This window comes from Prionailurus bengalensis, chromosome B4 (assembly GCF_016509475.1).
Source record: "Prionailurus bengalensis isolate Pbe53 chromosome B4, Fcat_Pben_1.1_paternal_pri, whole genome shotgun sequence".
NCBI classification, from domain to species: domain Eukaryota; kingdom Metazoa; phylum Chordata; class Mammalia; order Carnivora; family Felidae; genus Prionailurus; species Prionailurus bengalensis.
The window spans coordinates 115,721,624-115,744,251 of NC_057358.1; the positions used below are offsets into that span (position 1 = coordinate 115,721,624).

At 37.1% G+C, this 22,628-nt stretch overlaps 1 protein-coding gene across 2 annotated transcripts in view; it reads right to left on the reverse strand.

Moving 5' to 3' along the window:
- The window catches only part of CEP83 (centrosomal protein 83), a 121,844-nt gene that overhangs the window by 51,190 nt on the left and 48,026 nt on the right, over positions 1-22,628 (reverse strand). The window lies entirely within an intron of this gene.

A 22,628-nucleotide genomic window follows, 5' to 3' on the forward strand; every position in this document is an offset into this window, starting at 1 on the left:
GTTACCCTACATTTACTTTATTCTCTTCTAGAATGTAAGCTTACCTGACAGGAAACATGACGTATTAACCAATTTCACTTTTAAAAAATTGTTGAAGTAAAGGAAACAACAGAAACGAGAAACAGATCTGGGACTAGGAACAGTTGTTGTTTATCTTCTTTTCAAAGGATGGTCGTACCACTCTAACTCACCAGGAGTTTCCTCTCCGAAAAAGGAAAAAGGAGTCTATCTCATTGTTCCCTCCATCTCTGTTTTTATGATCTTTATGATGCAGCATAGAGTAATGGTTAAGAGTACAGGTTCTGAAATCAAACAGCCTAAGTTTGTTTGTTTAGTATTTTAAAGATATTTCTCTACCGTCTTTGGACTTATATTATTTCCAAAAGGAAGTCTGTTGTCATTCTTACTTTTATAACTTTTTCCTGTTTACATTTTTTTTTTAATTTTATTTTTAGATGATGGTAGGTTCACATGCAATTGTAAAAAATAATTCATGGGGCACCTGGGTGGCTCATTTGGTTAACTGTCCAACTATTGATTTCAGCTCAGGTCATGATCTCATGGTTTTTGAGATTGAGTCCCACACTGGGCTCTGTGCTGACAGCGCAGATCCTGCTTGGGATTCTCTCTTTGCCCCTCCCCTGCTCATGCCTGTGTTCTCTTGTGTGCACTCTCTCTGTCTCAAAATAAATAAATATTAAAAATATAATAATAACTCAGAGTTTCTGTGTACCCTTTACTGTTTCCCCAACTGGTAACATCCCTCCTCTTTTATTTTCTGTAAGACATGTATAGAACTGGTTTTCATTCTTCTTTAAACACTGTGTAGAATTCTCCAAGGAAACCATTCTTTTGGTGAGTTTTTAATATGAATTAAGTTTCCTTAATAGTTATATGGCTATTCAAATTATTTCATATGGGGTAAGTTACGGTAGTATCTTTTGAGCCATTTTATCCATGTTTGTCAAATTTGTTTGGGTAGAGCCGTTCACCAGATTACCTTATTAACCTTTTGATGTGTGCAAGACCTGTAGTGATAGTCTCGGTTTCATTCCTGATATAGATAATCTGTACCTTCCCTCTTTTTTTTTTTTTTTTTTTTTTTTGGGCAGTCTTGCTAGAGGTTTGTCAATTTTATTAATCTTTTCAAAGAAACAGCTCTTTGCTACACTGATTTTCTCTACTGTTCTTTTGTTTTCAATTTCTGCTCTTATCTTTCTTATTTCCTTCCCTCTACTTATTTTGGGTGTATGTTGATCTTTTTCTAGGTTCTTAAGGTGGGAGCTTAGATTACTGATTTGATATTTTTCTCCTGTTTTCTAATGAATATATTTAGCACTATACATTTTTTCTCAGCAACACTTTAGCTGTATCCACATTTTCATTCAGGCTAACGTATTTCTTAAAATTATTTTTTATTAATATGTTTTCATTGAAATTTCCTCTTTGACTTATGAATTATTTGAAGGGTATCATTTCATTTCCAACTGAGGATTTCCCTACTATCTTTCTGATATTGATTTCTAGCTTGATTCTATTATGGTTAGAGAATTCATTTTGTATAATCTCAATTTTTATAAATTTGTTGAGGTTTATTTTATGGCCCAAGATATAGCCTGTTTGGATATACCCTTAATAGCCACTTGAAGAAAAACATGTTTAGGTGCTCTTGTTGGGTAGAGTGTTCTATAAATGTTGATTGGATTCTGTTGGTTAATGGTGTTGTTGAGTTCTACATTCTTACTGATTCAAATTTTTTTTATCGATTGTTGAAACAAGGGTGCCAAATCTCCAACGATAATTATGGATTCAGCTTTTTTTTTTTTTTTTAGTTCTACTAGTTTCTGCTTACTGTATTTTGCAGCTCTGTTTGGTTCATACACATTTAGTATTCCCATCTTCATGACAGACTGACATTTTCCATCATTATATAATCTTCCACCTCAGATACTTTTCTTTGCTCTTAAGTCTACTTTATCTGATATTAATACAACCACTCATGTTTCTTTTATTATAAGACATATAATTTTCCATCCTTTTAATTACTAACTACCTATATTGTTATTTTTGAGGTTTCCTATAGACAGCATATAGTTGGGTCTTTCATTTTTAACATCAACTCCATCAATCTCTTTTAATTTTTATATGTACACCATTTACCTTTATTGTGACTATAAATATTTTATGGCTTCAGTTTTTTTTCCCTATTTCTTGTTCTAAGTTTGTTTCCTTTTTCCTGCCTTCCTGTGGGGTCCTTGAACATTTTTTTAGGATTCCACTTGATTTATCTATAATTTTCTGAGCATATCTCTTTGTATAGCTTTCTTGGTTGTTGCTCTGGGAATTACTTAGATATACCTTATCATAGCCTACTGGTTTCATTTTACCAGTTGAAGTTATAGTTAGAAATTTTACTTCTCTTTATGTCCTTTGCCCTTGTTTATAATTGTCTTAATTTCCAGTATATACATTTAAAACCACATCAAACAATACTATAACATTTGCTTTAACCATCAAACAAAATTTAGAAAACTCATTCAAGAAAGGAACAATTATTGTATATACTCATAGTTTTGATTACTGTGTTCTTTTAGCCTTCTTGATGTTTTGAGGCTAATTCTTTTACTGTTTTCTTTCTGTTTAGAGAATTTCCCATAGGCATTCTTTTGGATAGAACTACTGACAACAGGTTGTCTTAGTTTTCCTTATTCTATGAATGTCTTGATTTATTCTTCATTCCTGAAGGACATTTTTTGCTGGATAATTGAGTTGTTACTTCTTTCCCTTCTGCACGTGATAATGTTGTGGCACTTCCTTTTGGCCTCTATGGTTTTTGATGAGAAATGTCTTGGTATAGTTTTCCCCCTTTAAGTAAGGTATCATTTCTCTTACTGCTCATAAGATTCTCTTCCCTGTAGTTTTTATAAGCTTGACTATAATGTCTCTTAGTGTAGATTATTTTTGTTTTATCCTGTTTGATACTCACTCAGCTTCTTGATTCTGTATGTGTCTAGCATATTTGGAGAGTTTTCAGCCTTTATTTCTCCAAGTACTTTTTCAACAATGCCCTCTTTGTCTTTTCAAGGACAAAAATCTTAGATCTTTTCTTATAGTCCATAGGAACTTATGGCTCTCTGTGTTATTTAATACACTTTCTGTAGCTTGTTCAGACTGGGTAATTTCTAATGTTCTATCATCAAGTTCACAGATTCTTTCCTCTATCCCCTCCATTCTGCTGTTAAGCCCAACAACTGAGGGTTTGTATTTTGTTTTGTTTGGGGGGGGGAGGGTTCGATAGTCATATTTTTCAGTTCTAAAATTTTTATTTGGTTCTTTACATTTTCTGTTTCCTTGTTAAGACTCTATTTTTTCCATTTGTTTCAACTTTATAATTATATAGTAAAACATTTCTACCATGGCTGCTTTAAAATCTTTGTCAGGCAATTCTAATAATATCTCTATCATCTCAATGTTAACATCTATTGTCTTTTTTAATGTAGTTTGAGATCTTCCAGGTTCTCCATATGACAAGTGATTTTCTACTGAAATTTAGATTTTGGGGGTATTGTATTAGGAGACTCTGGATCTTATTTATTTTAGCTGGCTTTTTAGAACATGGCTCTGGCAGAGAAAGGATTATTACCTCTCATTACTACCAAGTGCATGTAATAGTCCACATTCCCCACGTTAGTTCTATGATACCCAAGGGTGGGGAGAAGCTCCTCATGACACCCATGCTGGATAGAAGTAGGAGTTCCAGCTCCTACTAGGTGCATGGATAGCAACCTAGATGGCAGGGATAGGAATGACTTATTGCTCCCCACGTGGCCTCCACTGACACCACAGAGTCAAATGTGGCTTCCATTTACACTCCAGGGCTGGACAATAGTGAAAGTCCTGATTTTGTACTAAGCCTTTTCTGACATGACCCAAGCAGAGATGGGAGGGGAGCACCTCATTACTGCTAGTTGAGGCAGTGGAAATCTAGGTTCCCAATGTTAACTCTAATGCCAGTGTGGCAGGAAGGTGGAAGCCCTAGTTATTGCCAAGTGTGGATGAAAGTCCTGGGTCCCTACCTTGCCTTTTCTGGTAATCATCTTGGCTGAAAATTAGGTCTCTCCATTATAGCCTGGGGAAGATGGAAATCTAGGTGCTCCACTGGCCTTTGCTTGTTTAGGTTGGGAAGGGGCTGCTTTTTACTGCAGTATTCTAGTGCTTTGCCTGGAGAGAATAGCCTCTGATGGGGCTTTTGACTGTCCATGCGAAACTGCTAGGTTCTTCAGCATCAAGTCTAGAACATGAGGCAAAATGAAAACCCAGGGAACATACCAGTCAGCCCTTGGATCCCAAGGTCCTCTAGCTTGTATGCCTTTTCTCCATCTTTCAGCATCCTATGTTTGTTTTATGTATAATGTCCAAAGTTTTTTGTTTTACTTACTAAGACGAACAGGGAAAAGTACATTTACTCCATCTTTTTGGGAGGTCTTCTGGGTGTTTTGTTTTGTTTTTTTTCTGGGTTCTTTTTAAGATTTACTGTCTGTCACTAGTTAAGTACATTAAGTAATATGAACCAATGTATCCTTGGTATAGCTTTGTGTTTTCTGTGCATGTGTTTCATTGAGAGTCTTGGATCTGTGAATTTATAATTCTCATGACATCCAAAAACTTTAGCTATTATTACTTCAAATGTTTTTTTTCTGGGGCACCTGGGTGTCTTAGTCGGTTGGGTGTCTGACTTCAGCTCAGGTCATGAACTCACTGTTCATGAGTTTGAGCTCCACATTGGGCTCTGTGCTGATGGTTCAGAGCCTGGAGCCTGCTTCAGATTCTGTGTCTCCCCCTTTCTCTGCCCCTCCCCTACCCATGCTCTGTCTCTCTCTCAAAAATAAATAAATATTAAAAAATACATATTTTTTTTCTGTTCTTCCCTTCTCATTTTAAAACTTGAATTATCTGATGTTGTCCACTATGTGTTAAGTGGTTTTTTTTCCCTATACTTTTTCTCTCTGTTCCATCTTAGAGAGTTACTTTTGCAAAATCTTCAATTTAGCCATTATCTTTTCTAATGCAGTGTCTAATCCACTTCCAGTTTATTTTCCACTTATACTGTTGACCCTTGAACAAAGCGGAGGGGTGGGACACCAACCCCCATTGTAGTAAAAAGCTCATGTATAACTTTTGGCTCCCCTAAAACATAACTGCTAATAAAGAGCCTACTGTTGACCAGAAGCCCTAATAATATGAACTGTCAACTGATATATATTTAGTATCTAGTTATATGTATATATACTATATTCTTAAAATAACCTAGAGGAAAAAAATGTTAAGAAAATTATGAGAAATATATTTATAGTACAGTACTCTATCAAAAAGAAAATCTGCTTATAAATGGATCTGTGCAGTTGTTGTCCATGGGTCAGCTGTATTTTTGAAGAGAATCTTTTCTTAAAAATGTCTTCCATTTTTCTCTCATTATGTTCAAGGTTTCCCCTAACTTCTTGAAGGTATGATTTAATGACTTTGTCTACTAATTCTGAAATTTCTAAATCTGTTTCTGCTGATTGATCTTTTTCTTCATTATGAAATAAATTCTCCTGCTTCTCTGCAAGTCCAGTCAATTAAAAAGTTTTTATTCCATGCTCATGGATTGGGAGAACAAATATTGTTAAAACGTTGATACTATCCATAGCAATCCATAGATTTAATGTAATCAAAATATCAATCACATTTTTCACCCAGCTAGAACAAATAATCCTAAAAATTTTATGAAACCACAAAAGACCCTGAATAGCCAAAGTAATCTTGGAAAAAAAAGAACAAAACTGAAGGGATCACAATCCCAGATTAGAAGATATCCTACAAAGCTGCAGTCATCAAAGCAGTATGGTACTGGCACACACACACAACAAAACACAGATCGATAGAACAGAATAGACAGCCCAGAAATAACCCACAATTATATGGTCAATTAATCTTAAAGGAGGAAAGAATATGCAATAGGAAAAAGACAATCTCTTTAACAAATGGTGTTTGGAAAACTGGACAGCTACATGCAAAAGAAGGAAACTAGACCACCTTCTTTACACAAACACAATAATAAACTCAAACTGAATTAAAAACCTAAATGTGAGACCTGAAACTGTAAAAAAAAATCCTCGAGAGAGACAGGCAGTAATTTCTCTGACATCGGCCATAGCAACATTTTTCTAGATATGTCTCCTGAGGCAAAGGAAACAAAAGCAAAAATAAACTATTGGGATGGCATCAAAATAAAAAGCTTCTGCACAGCAAAGGAAACAAAAAAACTAAGACAATCTATGGAATGGGAGAAGATATTTGCAAATGACATATGCAGTAACGGGTTAGTATCCAAAATATATAAAGTATATATACAACCTAACACCAAAAAACCCACAAATAATTCAATTAAAAATGAGCAGAAGACATGAGAAGATATTTCTCCAAAGAAGACATACAGATAGCCAACAGACACATGAAAAGATGCTCAACATCATTCATCATTAGGGAATGCAAATCAAAACCACAGTGAGATACCACCTCACACCTGTTAGAATGGCTAAAATCAAAAACATGAAGACACAAATGTTGGTGAGGATGTAGAAAAAAGGAACCCTCAAGCACTGTCAGCAGGAATGCAAACCGGTGCAGCCACTGTGGAAAACAGTATGGTGGTTCCTCAAAAAATTAAAAACAGAATTACCATACGATCCAGTGACAGCACTACTGGATATGTACCCAAAGAATATGAAAACACTAATTTGAAAAGATATATGAGCCCCTATGTTTATTGCAGCATTATTTACAATAACCAAATTATGAAAGCAACCCAAGCGTCCATTGATATATGAATGAAGACGATTTCATGTGTATACACACACACACACAATGGAGTGTTACTCAGTCATAAAAAAGAATGAAATAGTGTCATTTGCAGCAACATGGATGGATCCAGAGGGTACAATGCTAAGTGAAATAAGTCAGAGAAAGACAGATACCATATGATTTCACTCATATGTGGAATTTAAGAAACAAAACAAATGAACAAGAAGAAAAGAGACAAAAAAAAAAATAGACTCTTAACTACAGAGAACTGGAGGTTACCAGAGGGGAGGTGGGGGGGGGGGGGGTAAAATAGGTAAAGGGGATTAAAAGTACACTTATCATGATGACCACTGAGTGATATACAGAATTGCTGAATCACTATATTGTACATTTAAACTAATATAACACTGTAAGTTAATTACACTGAAACTTTTTTTTTAAAGTCTTTATAAAAAAAAAAAGGTCTTTGCATTTTAGAGCAGTTTTAGGTTTACATCAAAACTAAGCAGAAAATACAGAGAGAGTCCCCATATGTCCCTACCCCCACATACCCACAGCCTCCACCACTATCAGCATCTCACATCAGAGGAGTAGATTTGTTACTACTCACAAACATATAGTAATACACATTACGACCAAAAATTTATAGTTAACATTAGGGCTCACTCCTGTGTGGTACCTTCTATGGATACTGACAAATGTATACTGGCATGTACCCACCATTTTAATATCACACAGAATAGTGTCACTGTTCTAAAAATCCTCTGTGTTCCACCTGTTCATCCCTCCCTCTCCCCTAATCCCTGACAACCAATGATATTTTTAATGTCTCCATAGTTTTCCCTTTTCCTTAATGTCATACATTTGGAATACTACAGTATATACAGCCTCTTCAGATTGGCTCCTTTCACTTAGTAGTATGTAATAAAGGTTCCTCCATATCTGATCACGTCCGGATGTACCACAGTTCATTTAACCATTCACCTACTGAAGGACATATCCACTGCTTTGCAGTTTTGGCAAGTAGGAATAAAGCTGCTAGAAACAACTGTGCACAGGTGGTTGTACAGAAATAAATTCTCAATTCTTTTAATATCAAGAAGAATGGCTGCTGCAACTCATGGTAAGATTATGTTTAGTTTTGTAAGAAACTGTCAAACTGTCTTCTAAAGTTGCTGTACCATTTTGCATTCCCACCAGTAATGCTGGCAAGTCCTTTTGCTGCTCCACATTGTCACCAGCAATTAGTATCACCAGTGTTTTGGATCTGGCCATTCTCATGAGTGTCTTGTGCTATCTTGTTTTAATTTGCAATTCGCTAATAACATACATTGTTTAACATCTTTTCATACACTTATTTTGCATGTGTAGATCTTCTCCAGTGAAAGGTCTATTAAAGTGCTTGGCCTATTTTTAAACTAGGTTTTTTTCTTATTGTGGAGTTTTATTAATTCTTGGTATAATCTGAATAACAGTCCTTTATCATGTGTTCCTTTAGCAAATATTTTCTACCAGTCAATGGCTTCTCTTCTTAATCTCCTTACAATGTCTTTCACAGATGTTTTAATTTTAATAAAGTCTAACTTCCCAATTACTCCTTTCATATATCATGTTTTTGGTATTGTATCTAAAAAGTCATCACCAAACCTAAGGTCATCTAAGTTTTCCCCTATGTTATCCTCTGGTAGTTTGATAATTTTAAGTTTTATATTTAGGTCTAAAAGTAGAACTACTTTTAGTTACTTTTGTGAAAGGTGTATGGTCTGTGTCTAGATTTTTTTTTTTCTTTGCATGTGCATTTACAGTTGTTTTAGTACCACTTGTTGAAAAGACTTTTTCTCCATTCTGCCTTTTCTTCCTTATCAAAGACCAAATGGCTCTATCTGTATGGGTCTGTATCTAGACTCTCTGGTCTGTTCTATGGATCTATTTGTCTATTCTTCTGCCAGTAGGACACAGTCTTAATTATAACAGCTTTATAGTAAATCCTGATGTCAGACAGTGTCAGTCTTCTGACCTTGTTCTTTAATATTGTGTTGGCTATTTTGGGTCTTTTGTTTCTCTCTATAAACTTCAAAAGCAGTTTGTTGAGATCAACACAGTAACTTGCTGACATTTTGACTGGGATTGCACTGAATTTATAGACCAGGTTGGGAAGAACAGACATGCTGACATTGTCTTCCTATCTACTATCCATTTATGTAGTTCTTTAATTTTGTTCACCAGTTTTGTAGTTTTCTTCATATAGATCTACATTTTTTTCAGGTTTGTATCTAAGTATTTCCCTTTGGGGGATGCTAACACAAGTGATACTGTGTTTTTCATTTCAAATTCTACCTCATCATTCCTATTACACAGAAAGTGATGGTCTTTTGTACATTATCCTGCAACTTCACTGTAACTGCTTACTAGTTTTCAAGAGTTTTTTGTTCACTGTTTCAGATTTTCTACATAGATAATCGAAAAAAGTTTTATTTCTACCAAATTTGTAAGTCTTTTCTTTTGTCTTACTGTATTGAATAAGACTCCCAGTACTGAAAAGGAGTGGTAAAAGGATATCCTTGCCTCATTGTTCCCTCAGTGGGAAAGCTCTAAGTTTCTCATCATTAAGTATGATGTTAGCAGTAGGGTTTTTGTAGATGTTCTTTAACAAGTTAAGGTAGTTCCCCTCTCTTCCTAGTTTGCTGAGAGTTTTTATCATGAGTGGATGCTGGATTCTGTCAAACGTTCTTTCTGCATCAACTGATACAATCATTTGATTTTTCTTTTTTGGCCTGTTGATGTGACAAATTACATTAATTCATTTTGTAATGTTCAGCCAGGTTTCCATGGCTGGCATAAAACCTACTTGTTGGGGCGCCTGGGTGGCTCAGTCAGTTAAGCGTCCGACTTCGGCTCAGGTCATGATCTCACGGTCCGTGAGTTCGAGCCCCGCGTCAGGCTCTGTGCTGACAGCTCAGAGCCTGGAGCCTGCTTCAGATTCTGTGTCTCCCTCTCTCTCTGACCCTCCCCCATTCATGCTCTCTCTCTGTCTCAAAAATAAATAAACGTTAAAAAATAAAAAAAAATAAAAAAAAACATACTTGTTCCCAGTGTGTTATTCTTTTTATACAGTATTGTATTTGATTTGTTAATATTTTGTTCATGATTCTTGAAATCTTTGTTCATGAGAGACAGTGGTCTATAGTTTTTGTTTTGTTTTGTTGTCTTTGATTTAGATATTAGGTATTAGGTTGGTTTAGGTATTAGGTTAGGTATTAGGTATCTGGCCTCTCAGAATGAGTTAAGAAATATTACCTCTGACTTTATTTTCTGTAAAAGACTGCAGAGACCTGACATAATTTCTTCCTTAAATGTTTTATTAGGAACCCATAACTTATGAACCAATCTGGGCTGCCCAGTCATTTTTTATTAGATGTCAGACATTGTGAATTTTACGGGGTTTTGTTTGTTTGTTTCAGTACTAGATACTTTTGGATTCCTTTACATACTTTAAAATATTCATTGTGTTATGCTTTTAGATTACTTAGAAATAGTTTAATACTTTTAGACCTTGCTTTTACACTTGTTAGGGAGAGCCAGAGTACCCTTTAGTGTGGGGCTAATTTGGCTTCACCACTGAAGTAAAACCCTTCTGAATCTTCTACTCAATGCACCATGCATTAAAGCCTTTCCACTCTGATGGACATAATATGGGCCAATTGTAGAGATTATTTCATTTTTTTCCTTCCTTCAGGGATCACTGCCTTGTACTACATGCTTTCCAGTCTGCACACCACTGTTTCCCATATTCTGTGTCAGTTTTTAGTGAAGGCCTTAAGAAAAATTCAGTCCCTATTATGGCCAGAAACTCCCAGACTACCTAGATCTGAATCATGGTTCTACCACCTACTAGCTTTATAACCTTGGACTAGTCTCTCATTGCTTCATGAATGTTTTCTCATAAATGAGTGTTTCCTCACTTATAAAATGGGAACAATGATTATCTAATTCCTACATATGACAGAATTCAAATAAGTATATAAAATGACTCTCAATGAAGTAAGTATGAATTTACATCTTCCCTCTATGTATTTCACTTCTTCAAATTCTACAGTTTGTCATTTACAAATCTGAAATCTATTTTAAAATATCTGCTACATTTATTTTGATAATTAGTGCTATGATTAATGTTGCCAGGTACTAACAGTAATAATATCATTAATTTGAGCATTTACTGTGTGTCAGGCATTATGGTAAATATTCTGCACGCGAAGTTTCAGGTTCTTAGATCTCAGTTTTTAAAATCAAGTTAGTTCACCTTTTTATATTTCTACAATTCTAAGTTTCTCCTCTTCCCCTTTATGTACTAGAATTAATTTTTCCCAAATTAGTGATGGAATACAAACATATTTTGTCATTTATTTTTTTACTAAGAAAGTAACACTTAAATTATTTACAAATCTAAAGCTCATATTTTAATCCAATTTTGGATGTTATGGTTTCCTTTCCTTATACCCCTACTTTCTCCTAGTAAGAGAAAGATAGTCACAGGGAAAAAGCAATTCTCAGAACTATGTACTTACCTCCAGACACAGTTACAGAAAGATTAGGGAATGAGGTTCAAGAACTGTAGGGAAAAGAGATGATGTTCACTATGTCTTAAAAATAATTTTACTCTGGGGTGCCTGGGTGGCTCAGTCGGTTGGGCAGCCAACTTCAGCCCGGGTCATGATCTCGCAATCTGTGGGTTCGAGCCCCGCACCAGGCTCTGCGCTGGCAGTTCAAAGCCTGAAGCCTGCTTCCAATTCTGTGTCTCCATCACTCTGCCTCTCCCCTGCTTGCTCTCTCTCTCTAATAATAAACATTAAAAAAAATTTTTTTTTAAATAATTTTACTCAGACTGAACAAGAGAATAGGGATAACAAAACACATGCTGTAAGGACACAGAGTGCCTGCAAGCAGAGCAGTCAGAGTGCTAGGAGTGAGATGAAGGTGGGAAGCGCAGGAAGTAAAATGAGAGATGCCTTGGAACTATTTACATGGTTTCAAGTACAGACCTGACACTGAAACTCCAGCATGCTAAAGGACTCAAAAGATGTGAGTACATGCAAATTCAAACGATGACAATAGCTGGAATTTACTGTGCTAGGCACTAGGTACTCATCTAAGCACTTTACAGGTCGTAATTTATTAAATCGCACAGCTCCATGAGATAGGAACTACAGTTAACACCATTTTACAGATGAGAACACTAAGGCACACAGTTCAGTTCAGTCAGTTCTCAATGTCACATTAAATAAACATCTTAGACATTAAAAATTTTAGATATAAAAAGTTTAGTTTTTGAGATATTCTAAACTGCATCCACACAAAGAATTTTAATGAGTAAAATTTCACAAAGCCCTTCTAAAATGTTGCAAAAGTCAATCCCAGAGAATTCCCACTGTGAGGTAATTTAGTTTTAATTTGGGAGATTTTTGCCTATTGTAACATGGTTCATAGTAATCTGAGAAGGCTACAAGTTAGAGAACTTGGAATATTTTAGATAAAGGAGCCATATGGGCCAACTAGGACTTCAGAACATACCACGACAAAAAAGAAGTGTTTTAAGATACATGTGTCAGGATAAAGAACAAAACGAGGAAATCACTGCCAGTTCTGTGCTACCAGTGTTGTAAGAAAAAAAAAAAAATAGCCTGTGGGGGCACCCTGGGTGGCTCAGTGGGTTAGATGCCCAACTCTTGATTTCAGCTCAGGTCATGATTTCATGGTTTGTGAGATCGAGCCCCACATGGACTCTACACTGACAGCACAGAGCTTGCTTGGGATTCTCTCTCTCTCTCTCTGTCCCTCCCCTACTCACTCTCTCGCATGCACAAAATAAATAAATGAACATTTAAAAAAAAGAAAAAAAGAGGCCAGGAGTCAAGAAGGCAGAGAAGCAGGGAAACCAGAATTTCCCCCCTCCCTCAAATACAGCAGTATTGCAGTCAGAACACTTGGAATTCCAGGAATCCAGGATACAGACTGACGAAAACCTATCCACAGGTGTACAGAGACAGCTTGGTGGGACAGAGCTGTGTGTTTGCAAACTGGGAGAGATAAAACAATTGTCTCAGTCACAGAGTGGGGGAAACCCCTTCGGTGGAGAGACAAAAGGAAGAGAAAGGGTGTGGAAGTGTGGGGCTGTAACTGGACAAGAGAAAAACCTCTCCAGACCATGCACCAGAGAACAAAAGGTCCGGAGAGAGCCAGTTTCTACCTTGCAAAAGCCTCAGGAGCGAAGATGGGAGTTTTCAGAGTTGTGCGACTTTCTCCGGACCAGAGCTATGTGCACATGGCAGGGAGGGATGCCGGCCCTGAGGCTCCATAGTGATCTCAGTGGAAAGGGGAGATGCACTGGGAGAGAGCAGTACCTTCCCTTGAGTACTGTAGGAAGGGGGTATATTGCCCCTCCAAGGACAAAAGACCCTGCAGGTGCCAGCCAGAGGCCCCTTGATGACTGGGCAGAGTGACACTATTTCAGAATCCGGCCCGTGCAGAGCAGAATCCTTAAAGATATCAGGTTTGAGGGGCGCCTGGGTGGCGCAGTCGGTTAAGCGTCCGACTTCAACCAGGTCATGATCTCGTGGTCCGTGAGTTCGAGCCCCGCGTCAGGCTCTGGGCTGATGGCTCAGAGCCTGGAGCCTGTTTCTGATTCTGTATCTCCCTCTCTCTCTCTGCCCCTCCCCCGTTCATGCTCTGTCTCTCTCTGTCCCAAAAATAAATAAACGTTGAAAACAAAAAAAAAAATTTTAAAAAAAAAAAAAAAAGATATCAGGTTTGAGTCTCAGCCAAGCACCTAGGAGGCAAAGAAGACTGTGGCCCAGGACAAGCCAGCTGGCTGTGCGGCTCTGGGAGGGCTGCCTGAACAGCGTGGTTTGAGATATCTGGGCGGGGGAGGAGAAACTGGGGTGTGGTCATTTTTCTCCTCATCACCAACATGGTGGGGTTTCAGGGAACAGGTCGGCAGACCCCAGTGGAGGCAGGACCCACTTACACCAAACCCTGCCCCTCCATACCTGGTAACTGCTTATTTATGGAGTGAGACTGACAGAAGCAGACAGCCTCTCCTCCAGACCAGCACAGCCACTGGGTCCAAAGCACCGACAGACAACTGCCCTGCAGTTTTGCATTTTCTAATCTGATTTTTGGTCAATTCTTTTTATTTGTACGTATGTTTTTTTTCTTCTTCTTCTTTCTCTGTTCTGGTTGTTTGTTTAGTCAGGCATTTTTACTCTATTCTTTTTACACCTTTTCCGTATCTCCTTTTTATTTTCCTCTCTCTCTCTCTAAATTAAGCATTATAGTTTCTTTGATTCTCTACCTGGTCTTTTTTTCTTGCCCCTCTCATTTCTCTCTTTGTATGGGATAAGGCCTCTTCAACCCCCCACCCCTTTTATCATTTTTTCCAGGGTTACTTCAACGAATAAATCACAGCACACCTGGTGGAAGGTCAAAACCACCTCTATGAAAAGGGAGATCAAGCAACCAGAGACACAACAACAAAGTGCATGCAACACACTCCAAAAACACTTCCTAAAGTGCCAGGCCCTGGCACTTTATGACCCCTTTTTAATATAGTAGTACTCACAGGTGCAGGATGCACAACAAGGTATTAAAACATGTAAAAGACAGAAAACCAGCCAAAATGATGAAACCAAAGAATTCTCCTCAAAAAAAAAAAAAAAATTCCAGGAAGAAATAACAGCCAGAGAGTTGCTCAAAAACAGATATAAACAATATATGTGAACATGAATTTAGAATAAGAGCCATAAGACTAATAGCTCAGCTTGAAAAAAGCATAGAAGATAGCAGAGAATCAATTGCTGCAGATATAAAAGACCTAAGAAGTAGTCACGATGAATTAAGAAATGTTGTAAAGGGGCGCCTGGGTGGCTCAGTCAGTTGAGCGTCTGACTTCGGCTCAGGTCATGATCTCGTGGTCCAGGAGTTCGGGCCCCCGCGTCCAGCTCTGTGCTGACAGCTCGGAGCCTGGAGCCTACTTCGGATTCTGTGTCTCCTTCTCTTGGCCCCTCCCCCACTTGTGCTCTGTCTCTCTCACTCTCAAAAATGAATAAATGTTAAAAAAAAAAAAATTTAAGAAATGCTGTAAATGGGGGCACACGAGTGGCTCAGTCAGTTAAGCATCCCACTTCGACTCAGGTCATGATCCCACGGTTCTTGAGTTAGAGCCCAGTGTGGGGTTCTGTGCTGACAGTTCAGAGCCTGGAGCCTGCTTCCAATTCTGTGTCTCCCTCTCTCTCTGCCCCTCTCCCACTCACGATCTGTCTCTCTCTCTCAAAAATAAATAAGAGAGAGCCAGTTTCTACCTTGCAAACAGCCTTAGGAGTGAAGATGGGCGTTTTCAGGGTTGTGCAACTTTCTCCGGACCAGAGCTATGTGCACACTCGTGTGCCTTGGGGGGAGGGGAGCCAGCCCTGAGGCTCGGTAGCGATCTCAGCAGAAAGGCGGGCGCTCTGGGAGAGAGCAATACCTTCCCTTGAGTACTGTGGGAAGGAGGTGGCACTATTCCAGAATCTGCCTCTCTCTCTCTCTCAAAAATAAACAAACATTAAAAAATTAAGAAAAAAAAATGCTGTAAATGAGATGCAAAATAAACTAGATGCAGTGACAGCAAGGATGGAAGAAGCAGAGGGGAGAATAGGTGAAGTAGAAGATAAAATTATGGAAAATGATGAAGCTGAGAAAAAGAGGGACAGGAAATTATTAGACTACAAGGGGAGAATTAGAGACCTAAGTGATTCAATGAAAACATAGTAATATCCCTATCATAGGAGTTCCAGAAGAAGAAGAGAGACACAAGGGGGCAGAAAGTTTATTTGAACAAATTATAGCTGAGAACTTCCCTAATGTGAGGAAGGAAGCAGACATCCAAGGCCAGAAGCCACGAAGAACTCCCTTCAAAATCAACAAAAACTGATCACCAATATATCATAGTGAAACTGGCAAAATACAAAGATAAAGGGAGAATTCTGAAAGCAGCTAGGGACAAATGGGCCTTAACCTACAAGGGTAGACACATAAGGGTAATAGCAGACCTGTCCACTGAAACTTGGCAGGCCAGAAGGGAGTGGCAGGAAATATTCAATGCGCTAAATAGGAAAAATATGCAGCCAAGAATCCTTTATCCAGCAAGGCTGTCATTCAGAATAGAAGGAGAGATAAAAGCTTTCCTAGACAAACAAAAACTAAAGGAGTTCATAACTACTAAACCAGCCCTGCAGGAGATCCTGAGGGGAACTCTGTGAGTGGAAAGTAGCAAAGATCACAAAGGACCAGAGACATCACTACAGGCACAAAAACCTACAGATAACACAATGACACTAAATCCCTAACTGTCAATAATTACTCTGACTGTAAATGGACTAAATGACCCAATCAAAAGACACAGGGTATCAAAACAGATTAAAAAAACCCAAGATCCATCTATATGCTACCCGTTAGAGACTCATTTTAGACCTGAGGACACATAAATATTCAAAGTGAGGGGATGGAAAATGCTACTGGATGTCAAAAGAAACCCAGAGTAGCCATACTTATATCAGACAAACTAGATTTTAAACCAAAGACTAACAAGAAATGAAGAAGGGCATTATATCATAATTAAGGGGTCTATCCATCGAGAAAATCTAACAATTGTAAATGTTTATGCCCCCAACGTGGAAATCCCAAATATATAAATCACAAACATAAGCAAACGTATTGATAATAATACTGTAATTGTAGGTGACTTTAATACTCCAATTGTAGCACTAGACAGATCATCTAGGCAGGAAATCAATAAGGAAACAATAGTCTTGAATGAATGATACACTGGACCAGATGGACTTAACAGATATATTCAGAACTTTTCATCCAAAAGCAGAATACACATTCTTCTCAAGTGCACATGGAACATTCTCCAAAACAGATCACATGCTGGGTCACAAAACAGCCCTCAACAAATACAAAAGGACTGAGATCATACCATGCATATTTTCAGATCACAATGCTATGAAACTTAAAATCCACCAAAGAAAAAATTTGGAGAGCCTCCAAATACATGGGGGTTACAGAACATCCTACTAAAGAATGAATGGGTCAACCAGGAAATTAAAGAAATTATAAAATATATGGAAGCAAATGAAAATAACACAAGAGTCCAAACCCTTTGGGATGCAGCAAAGGCAGTCCTAAGAGGAAAATACATTGCAATCCAGACCTATCTCAAGAAGCAAGAAAGATCCCAACACAGAATCTAACCTCACATCTAAAAGAACTAGAAACAGAGCAGCTAAGAAAACCCACAGCCAGCAGAAGAAGAGAAATAATAAAGATTAGAGCAGAAATTAAAAATATATAGAATGCAAAAAAACAGAACAGATCAATGAATCTGAGACCTGGTTCTTTGAAAGAATAAACAAAATTGATAAACCCCTAGCCAGACTTCTCACAAAGAAAAGAGTGACAACCCAAACAGATAAAATCATGAATGAAAAAGGAGAGATCAGATCCAACACCACAGAAATACAATTATTAGAGAATACTATGAAAAATTATATGCCAACAAACTAGACAATCTGGAAGAAATGGACAAATTCCTAGGCACTCACACACAACCAAAACTCAAATGGGAAGAAATAGAAAATTTGAACAGACCCATAATCAGCAAAGAAGTTGAACTGGTTATCAAAAATCTTCCAACAAATAGAGAGTCCTGGGTCAGATTGCTTCGCAGGGGAATTCTACCAGACATTTAAAGCAGAGTTAATACCTATTCTTCTCAAGCTGTTCCAAAAGATAGAAACAGAAGGAAAGCCTCCAGACTCATTCTCTGAAGCCAGCATTACCTTCATTCTCAAAGACCCCATTAAAAAGGAGAATTATAGGTCAATATCCCTGATGAACATGGGTGTAAAAATTCTCAACAAGATACTAGCAAATCAAATTCAAAAATTTTATTGAGAATTAATAAAAACTCTCAAGAAAGTCAGGATAGAAGGAACATACTTTACCATCATAAAAGCCATATATGAAGTGCCCACAGATAATATCCTCGATGGGGAAAAACTGAAAGCTTTCCCCCTGAGATCAGGAACACGACAGGGATGTCCCCTCTTACCACTGTTGTTTAATGTAGTGTTGGAAGTGCTAGTCTCAGCAGTCAGACAACAAAATGAAATAAAAGGCATCCAAATTGGCAAAGAAATCAAACTTTCACTTTTCATACATGACATGATACTCTAAATGGAAAACCCGAAAGACGCCACCAAAAAATTGCTAGAACTGATACTGAATATAGTCAAGTCGCAGGATATAAAATCAATTGTACAGAAATTAGTTTCATTTCTATACACCAATAATGAAGCAACAGAAAGAGCTATCATGAAATCAATCCCATTTACAAGTACACCAAGAACCATAAAATATCTAGGAAGAAACCTAACCAAAAAGGTAAAAGATCTGTATGCTGAAAACTATACAAAGCTTATGAAAAAAATTGAAGAAGACACAAAGAAATGGAAAAACATTCCATGCTCATGGATTGGAAGAACAAATACTGTTAAAATGTCGATACTACCCAAAGCAATCTACACATTCAATGCAATCCCAATCAAAATAGCAGAGCATTCTTCTCAAGCTAGAACAAACAATCCTACAATTTGTATGGAACCACAAAAGACCCCGAATAGCCAAAGTAATGTTGAAAAAAAAAAAGCAAAGCTGGAGGCATCACAATCCTGGACTTTAGCCTATATTACAAAGCTGCAATCATCAAGACAGTATGGTACTGGTACAGAAACAGATACATTGACCAACGGAATAGAATAGAGAACCCAGAAATGGACCCACAAAGGTATGGCCAACTAATCTTCCACAAAGCAGGAATGAGTATCCAATGGAAAAAAGACAGTCTCTTCAGCAAATGGTGCTGGGAGAACTGGACAGCAACAGGCAGAAGAATGAAACTGGACCACTTTCTTACACCATACACAAAAATAAACTCAAAATGGATGAAAGACCTAAGTGTGAGACAGGAAAGCATCAAAATCCTAGAGGAGAAAACTGGTAACAACCTCTTTGACTTTGGCTGCAGCAACTTCTTACTAGACATGCCTCTGAAGGCAAGGGAAATAAAGGCAAAAATGAACTATTGGGACCTCATCAAGATAAAAAGCTTCTGCACAGCAAAGGAAACAATCAATAAAACTAAAATGCAACCAAAAGAATGGGAGACGATATTACAAATGACATATTGGATAGAGGGTTAGTATCAAAAATGTATAAAGAACTTACCAAACTCAACACCCAAAAAACAAATAATCCAGTGAAGAAATGAGCAGAAGACATGAATAGGCACTTTTCCAAAGAAGATATCCAGATGGCTAACAGACACATGAAAAGATGCTCATCACTGCTCATTATCAGGGAAATACAAACCAAAATCATGTTGAGATACTGCCTCACACCGGTCAGAGTAGCTAAAATTAACAACTCAGGAAACAACAGATGTTAGCAAGGATGTGGAGAAAGAGGAACCCTCTTGCACTGTCAGTGGGAATGTAAACTGGTGCAGCTACTCTGGAAAACAGTGTGGAATTCCTATAAAAATCAAAAACAGAATTACCCTATGACCCAGCAATAGCACCACTAGGAATTTACCCAATGGATACAGGAGTGCTGATTCATAGGGGCATATGTACCCCAATGTTTATACCAGTGCTTTCAACAACAGCCAAATTATGGAAAGAGCCCAAATGTCCATCAACTGATGAATAGATAAAGGAGATGTGGTGTACACACACACACACACACACACACACACACACACACTGGAATACTACTCAGCAATGAAAAAGAATGAAATCTAATGTCGATGGAACTGGAAGGTATTATGCTAAGTGAAATAAGTCAGAAAAAGACAGATATCTTATTTTTTACTCATATGTGGAATTTGAGAAACTTGATAGAAAACCATAGGGGAAGGAAAAATAAGTTACAGAGAGGGAGGCAAACCATAAGAAACTTGTAAATAGAGAACAAACTGAGGGTTGATGGGGGTGGGGGGTTGAAGCAGGGAAAATGAGAGATGGGCACTGAGGAGGGCACTTATCGGGATGAGCACTGGGTGTTGTATATAAGTGATGAATCACGGGAATCTACTCCCAAAGCCAAGACTACACTGTATAAATCTGCCAAAAATGAAACATAGGGTATTATGTGAATGCTATTATAAATTACACTGAAAATCTAACACTGACAATAAAGTAATTTGATTTAAAACAAAAACGAAAAAGAAAAAAGAAAAAAATAGCCTGTGGTAATAGGGACCCAGAAAAATTCTTTTTGTCACAGGAAATTGAGCATCTTATCAGCCCAATAAAAGCCAAGGTAGAGCTCAGTCTGGAGAGCCTGATGGAATAATCTCAGGGGCCTGTCATTGTATATTGCCACTCTAAAGTTTTTTATATGATGCAGTGCTCACTGCCCCTCTCTCAACATCATACTTCCTCACTGAATTACTCTTGCTTCTTTCACTCTTTCAGTCAACCAGTATAATCACCTGTACCTAAAACCCTTTGTATTGTTCTTCATTACTATTTGCAGAATATAAAATTAGACACAAAATAACATAATGAAAACACAGCATATCACTTTAAACAATGCCTATATAGGCAACTTCAGAATTGCATCTGTAGGTAGTCTAGACTTAGTATGTACTTACAGCCAAATGCATTGAAACATCATGACATTATCTTATTCATAAGATAAAGACATCTACTTTAATAGATTCCTTTTAATTCAGAATATCATGAGGGAAATGTGAATCACAGGAGGCCTTCTCATGAAAACACTAACAGAATCTTCCTATTCATATAAGCACCAACACAGTAAAGAATATTCAGTCACTTCTTTTACCTGTAGAAGTGGAAATGCATAGGTACTGTGTGAATCCTTAATTAACACAAGAAAAGCCAATTATTTTTAGTACAAACTAATATATTTTATGCCAGTTTAAATTGTAAAATTGGAAGATGGCAAGAGTCGTCTTCACTTTGAAGTTTTACTCCTGTCTCCTGATCTACAATCATAGCACTAGGTTTTACTATTCTTGTATATAGAAACTGGAGTATAAAGTGATGGAATGAAAGAGCATATCCAATTATCCACTAATTAATACTGTCCCTGAATAATCAATTGGGAAGTACTTTGGTCTTATTGGAAAGTTTTACTCTTCTAGTCTCTGTTAATTATGGCTTCTAAGCTAGCTGTTTATCTTCAGATTTCTAACAATGTCCTAAGACATTTAAACTAGGAAAATTAATGACACCACTGACCCCTTGAAAATTTTAGTGAATATTATTTGATCTTTCAAGGGTGAAAAATAGATTAGTCATCAGATTTCAGATGCAGGTTTCATCCTTTAGAAAAACAATAAAACTTAGAAAATAGAGAATATAAATAATCACTACCAGATAAACATCAACATTAGATTTGAAATGCAGAGTGTAACATAAAGCACCAGTATCCTTAACCTCAGTGGTTACTCTTCAATACACTAAACCTACATTTTAGGCTGGAAATCTTTAATTCCTATTTTCCACAAGAAAATTTTTAAATGTAATTCCTTTAGGTCTGTCAAAATTACAGATGCAAAACCTTTCATCATCATAAGGAGTATAGATTGACAGATCTCTTGACAAAATTAGTTGGTGGATGGCTCCTAATTGGTTTGTCAACTTCAAATCATTGGTAATTTCAAACTTTAAAAACTTTGGGCTGATAGTTGGGGTGCCTGAGTTCTACTGTAAACTTGGCTGTTGACCTTCTATGTCACTTTGCTCAAGTTGCTTATCTTGTGCTTCAAGTGTCCTTTTTTTTTTTTTTTAGATTTTCTTATTTTAGATTTTAGATTTATTATTTTAGATTTTATTATTTAGTTGCATGCTCTACTGACTAGGCCAGCCAGGCACCCTTCAAGTGTCCTCACTTTAAATGGATAAAATAATACAGTCCTGTCCTATCTCACTATTATAACAAAAGTAAGATTATATGTGAACAAAGCATTTAAAGTTGTAAAGAATTTTTTAATAAAAAAGGCTATTATATAAGTATTTATAGTTTTCTAGTACTGTATCATCAGTGGACTCAAACGATCCAATGTTCATAGAGCTTCTTACACATCAAACAATCATGGAACAGTATGCTCACTGATTAAAAATAGATCAGTTTGATCCAGTTAGAAATTGGTTAAGGAAGGTGAGTATATTCTAATTCTTAATTCCAAATAAAGACAACAAAATAAATACATAATGCAGATGTGTTTGTACACAGAATGTTTCACATAATTGCAGATACCAAGCCTTTTTTTTTTTTTTTAACAAATTCAACCAGCATTATCTTATTTGAATATAGCAGGACAAAATTGGTATTTCTTTCCATCCTGAAAAAAATCATGTAAAAACTACATAAAGAATGATAAACACATTGTCTCGTTTTTGGCAAAATTAGGAGACAAAACACTAAAATTAGTAGAAAGGCTGACCAAACAATAGAGAAAGAGTAGGCAGCAGAAAGAAAATTCTGCAGTTGTAGATGTCAGAAAGAACAAATTTCACTTCTTGAATGTGATGGGCACACCATAAAGTATAAATCCCTTATTTCTCTCAGTAGAAACAAGGTACATGGGCTGATAGTCGGGGCTCTCCTGGATGTGGTTTGGTCCCAAAAAGTAGAGGGGGACAGTGCCACATAAAAAA